The following is a 6,017-nucleotide window of genomic DNA, read 5'->3' as shown; positions in this document are numbered from 1 at the left end:
ATGTTATATATTTTAATTAATAATTTATATAAAATATATTTCTGTAATAATTTATTTTTAAAATTTTAATAATTGTATAAAATATTATAATTTTATTTTCTTAGATTGTAAAATATAAAAATTTAATTAATTATTCATAAAAACAATTTTAAGTAATGTATTTAACACATAAAATTCAAAGTAATAAAATTTAAATATTTAAAAATATTGATGTTTAATAACATTTACTCGATTGAATAAAAAATATTGATTCGTGGAGGACTGTACATAAATTAAACTATTCGTAAATTATTTAAAATTTAACTCGATAAAAACTCGATCAGATTCGATTCGATTTCTAAACAAGTCAAAATCAAGCTTAACTTTTAGGTTTGTTTAATAAACGAGATAAATTTAAACTTTATAGTATTTAGCTCGTTAAAACTTATGAACTCGGCTCGTTTTCGAGTTTATGAGTAAGCTCGTGAACAAACATGAGACCAGTCTCCGTTAAGCATGTTGAGATCAATATTATAAGAAAAATAAATTTAACCCTTACATATATTTTCACGAGATAAACCTAAATTTTCTAAAGTTCTACTCTATACAGTTTAATTACACTCTTAAAATTTATAGATATTTGGATTGTTAAAAGTTCAGATTTAAGATTTAAGAGTTCGTTCTTTATAAATTTATAAATTAATTTGTATACATATTTATTTAACTAAAATTACTTAGTTTTAATGATATTAGTTTTAAACTAAAACTTATTACACATAAAAATAAATATAAATAAATTAAATTATTCGCGAATTATTCAAAATTAAACTCGATAAAAATTTGACTTGTCTAGCTCTTTAAATGTATTAATACTTAACCCGAGTTTAAAATGAGTGAAGAGCGCAAACTCAAAAAAACTTTAACGAATTAAATTTAAATTCTTCAAAACGAAACTCGACTTGATTTTCATACATTCCCAACTATATAAGCATAAAAAAGATAAAAGTAGCTCTTGCTTTTCTTTTTATTATATGTGCATGAAAAGTTTTTCATTTTTTGAAATAATTTAAAATAATAATGTTTTTTATTATTTATTAGCAATAATAAAAATTATATGATGGTAATAAATTTATATATAAACAATGTAGTAGTATTAATAAAATTCTCAAAAATAAGAAATATTTCTTTTTTTTTAAATAGTTTTTATTATAAGTGGTTTAATTTTTTATCAATAAAATATTTTTTTAAAGTGCTCTAAATATAAAAATGTAGAAAATATATTTTTAACTTTTTGTCAAAAGGTAGAATTCATTAAAAATTCCCAAAGTACATCATCCGCCCATTATATAAAAGCAACAGAGTCCACACAATTAGAATCTCAAGTTCAACAAAGGGTCTAAAATCGAGACCTAACCCAAAAGTCCCGAGACTCAAAAGCCAGAAAAAAAGAAACTTAGCCTATGGAAAAGAGTAGATCACGCACACACAATTACAATCTCAAGCCGAACAAAGGGCCCAAAATCGAGGCTCGACACAAAAGCTCTCAGACTCAAAATCCAAAAACAAAAAAGAGAGAAACTTAGCTTATGGAAAACAGCATATCACGCAGCCACGAGTTATTGCATAAGGAAAGAGGCAAAGTAGTCCCAAACAACAGAAAAATATCCTACTGAAGCACTTGACCACTCAACAAAGCCACTACTACTCCAAGAAAGCCATTAGAGCCAATAAAAAATGAAAAGCTTCACCCAAGTTGCAAAGGAAAACTAAGAAGAGTTAATCAGCATACAAAATTCATAGAATTGTAAAAATAAAATGATACGAAACAATTAATTTTAAATTTTACGACAGTTTTAAATTGAACTTAACTTTTGCTATTGATATTCGATAGAGATACACGATAATTTTTCGAAAAAAAAATTTTGAGACGCACGACTTTTAACAATATGATGGAGCCGCGGACTTGTCACAAAATTCGATATGAAAATTTCATCATTTGGTGGATTAATTTTACATTTTAATTATTTTTTAGATATTTTCATAATTGTGTATATTAGAATTTTTTCTATTATAAATAGTCTATATTGACTATTAAAAACACATCTTTCAATATTTGAAAATTTTCAATAAAATTTTTCGTTTTTCACCTACCTTTTATCTTATATTGTTTTAGCTAAACAAAATTTATTAAAACTTTTAACGAAATCTAATTATTCATTTATCATAAAAAATGGCATAAAGTCCCGTGATTTCTAGCACACAAAATAAAAGACTCTTAGCAAGCTAATATAGATTGATATCCTTCTGAGATATAGTAAGAGAAGATGGACCAGAGCCGTTTCCGAGTAGTTGATGAATATTAAGAAGTTGAGTAAATAAAATTAAAATAAAATTGAAGCAAAATACTCTCACGAAAAATTAATTATGCATTTGAATAAATTATTTTGATCATGTGGCCTATTTTTCACGTTAATTAATATCTTCAAGTCCACATGATTATCATATGCATATTTTGGTTGAGAATGTGGCCAGATATGGAGCCACTTAACCATGACAAATTTTACAATTTTTCACAATGAGCTCTTGAAATTGATAATTGGAGAAAAATAATAATAAAAGAGAATTGTTTATAAAAAAAAAATTAAAAGAGAATTTAAATCTGGGCTTGAAGTCCAAGCCCAGTCGTCAGATAAGCTAACAAATCATCTGAGCCTAGAAAAGCCAGGCCTACACATAGCAAGCCCAATGCTCAAGCCCATAACCAGTGCCAAGCCCATTACAAAAGGCGACGCCATTCAAGCCTGAAATGCACTGCACACTTCGCCCACGCGTGAGGCACATGGGAAGCTAGTGCCCAAAACCACGTCATTTGTTATTTCCTCCAACGAAATTGCTGCTTCTTTAACGAGGGATACTGCATTTGTCATTCAGTGTAGTCAAAGATTAATTACATTGTTTTTCAATTGTACCCCACTTTTTTTTTTCCTCTCCTTTTCCCTCTTCTGAAAGTTCCATCTTTTATAATTGTCGTGCATCCCTCATTTCATGCCCCTTCCGAGTGGGAGCTGACTCTTTCTCTTCGACTAGAATCTTTGTGAGTTCTCCCTCTCTTCAACTTTAAGTAGTCTTTATGAGTTCTTCCTCTCTTCAACTTTAAGTGGGTGTGTATTTTTCTTTTGGTTATAAATATGCCATGTATAAAGAGTGATTAGTAGTAGATATGCTCTTTTGCTTCAATAATTGATTTATAAAGAAGTAAATTATAAGTTGAAATCTTCAAGTATCGGTGCATGCGTGGAGTCTCTTTGGGAGTTGTTACCCTATATGTCATATTGTGTTGTTTTCTTTTGGATTTGGTTTTATTGCAGATGTTTGAAAGACACAAGTCCCAATCCTCCTTTATCTAGCTCTGATGGAGGGTATAGATGGTGACCTCAACTGATGGTAGTTTATTGGGTATTAGAGATAACTCAAAAGGTATGAGTGAGATACTGAAGAACACATCACCTCCACCCTTTTCTGAAAACATTGGATTTGTTGCCTTCTGATGCTACATTATAATTGTCCAAAGTAAATCATGAACTATCACTACAAGACAGGACCACATGATAAGGATCTAGTAATTGGAAAACATGGTCCAACCGAGAAAAGAAAGACTCAAACACCATAACACCTGGATTATCATCAAGAATCGCCCTTTCCTGGATTGGACGAGTCTCGGTACAAAGCTACTGTTGTCAAGAACAGTTCAGAGTATTTCCATTACACTTGTAATCATGGGATCACCAACCTATTAGCTGACAACATTCCTTATCAAGCAGCCGGCCACATCATCGCTGAATTATTGGGAGTGATATATTTATCTTCACCTTCTTACAATATAAAAAGAGAGGGATCACAGAGGCAAAGGGATGCTATTTCTACTACAAAAGTTCTAAGCAATTCATTGCATTCTCTCTACTCTTTAATATACTGACTTAAGCATTAGAGTAGCTGCCGTGGGCACCCACCACCACCTCACATTCTCTTCCTTGCAGGTTCTAGCTAATCATAGTGTAACTCCATTCCGACCACATCATCTATTTAATCTCAGCAACATCATTTAGTTCTATTGTTGGGAAATCCATTGAATTCTCTCTGTTCATTTGGATTAAAATCGGTCTCTTGTTCCTTTTCTCTCTAAAAAAAGAAATCTCTCCTCTCTATCTCTTGAAATGACCAGAATCGTACATGTCATTATGGGAGGACCTGATAAGAGCAAAAAAAAAAAAAAAGCACGTAGCATAAGACGTCCTCTTAGTTGATCAAGAATCATGGATCAAGCAAGAGGTAAGGTTCGGTCCTGCTGATAAAGCAAATGGATTCTTTCAAAATAACCCGTTGATTGTTAAGATCCTCTTGAACAGGTACAAGGTCAGGCGATTATTGGTAGATACAGGTAGTTTTGTTAACCTTCTCATCTTAAATGTTTTTAATAAGTTAGGCTTGGACAACCTTGTCAGAGTTTCCTATCCTTTAGTAGGATTAGGAGATAAGACCGCGGTAGTGCTGAGTACCATTAACCTGCCCCTAGTACTAGGCGATGAAAAATATAGGTGACAGTTATATGCAGAGTTTGTTGTGGTAGATATCCCATTTGCATACAATGTGATACTCGACTATGCAGTCCTAAACTGCCACGGTATCGTTATTAACATGGGTGCTATGTGTCTTAAGCTTCCAGCTCCAGAGGGAATAACAGTGGCTTAGGGCAATCCGAGGTTGGCCAAAGAAGGTTATGGACACCCATCAAAAAAGTCTTGGGAAAGCAACTATGCCTATAGACTTGCTGTAGAAGCCAAAATCTCATGTAAAGCCAGAACCGACAGACCCGATAGAGGAGATCCAGATAGGTAAGGAGCAAAAAATACGATTTGGTATTGCATTAATGGTGAAACGAAGACTCGTCTAGTAGAGTTGCTAAAGAACCGAGTAACCACTTTCGCTTGGTCTCCAAAAGATGTAACAGGTATAGACCCAACTCTCATTACCCATAAGTTATCTATTGACAAGACTGTTAAACCAGTGCAACAAAATAAAAGAAAATTCACACCAGAGAGGCAGTAGGTAATCAAAGAAGAGGTTGATAAGCTTTTGAGTGAAAGATTGACAAAGGAAGTCCAGTATCCCACATAGCTGGCAAATGCAGTCATGGTAAAGAAAGCTAACGGAAAATGGAGGATATACATGGATTTCACTGACCTGAATAAAGCATGTCCAAAAGATTATTACCCATTATCATTCATCGACAGATTAGTAGACTCGACCTTGGGTCATGCAGTGGTTTCCTTCCTTGATGCCATTTGTGGATACCGAGAATGCAGAAAAGATCGCATTCATAACAGATGAAGGAGTTTAACGCTATAAGGTAATGCCTTTTGATTTAAAAAACACGGGGGCGAAGTACTAAAGGTTGGTGTAAGGAATCTTTAAAGATATGGTGGGATCAACTGTGAAAGTGTATGTGGATAACATGGTGATAAAGAGCCGATCATTAGAAGACCACCCAGAAGATATTCGAAAAGTCTTTGACGTCCTAGACAAGGTGGGTATAAAGCTGAACCTTGAAAAGTATACCTTCAGGGTAAAGGCTGAAAAGTTTCTAGGGTATATCATCTTAGAAAGACGCAGAGAGGCGAATCCTGAGAAGATCAGCCCTATCCAAAATATGGAAGCATCCAAAACTATTAATGAAGTATACAAATTAAATGGGCGAGTCACTGCCTTGGGTCAATTCATATCATGCTCGGCCAGAAGGTGTCTCCCGTTCTTCAAGGCCTTGAAAGGCAAAGGTAAGTTTGAATGGGGAGAAAAGTATGTAGAGGCTTTTGAAAGTCTGAAAACATTTTTATCATCTCCTCCGTTGCTAAGCCTGCCTATTGAAGGCAAATTTTTATTTCTATATTTGTCTGTGACACAGAAAATAGTTTGCTCGATGCTTGTTCGCGAAAATAATGGGGAACAAAGTCCTGTATATTATGCTAGCCAAGTTTTAAAAG

This window comes from Manihot esculenta, chromosome 6, assembly GCF_001659605.2.
Source record: "Manihot esculenta cultivar AM560-2 chromosome 6, M.esculenta_v8, whole genome shotgun sequence".
NCBI classification, from domain to species: Eukaryota; Viridiplantae; Streptophyta; class Magnoliopsida; order Malpighiales; family Euphorbiaceae; genus Manihot; species Manihot esculenta.
This window is presented reverse-complemented; position numbering follows the sequence as displayed.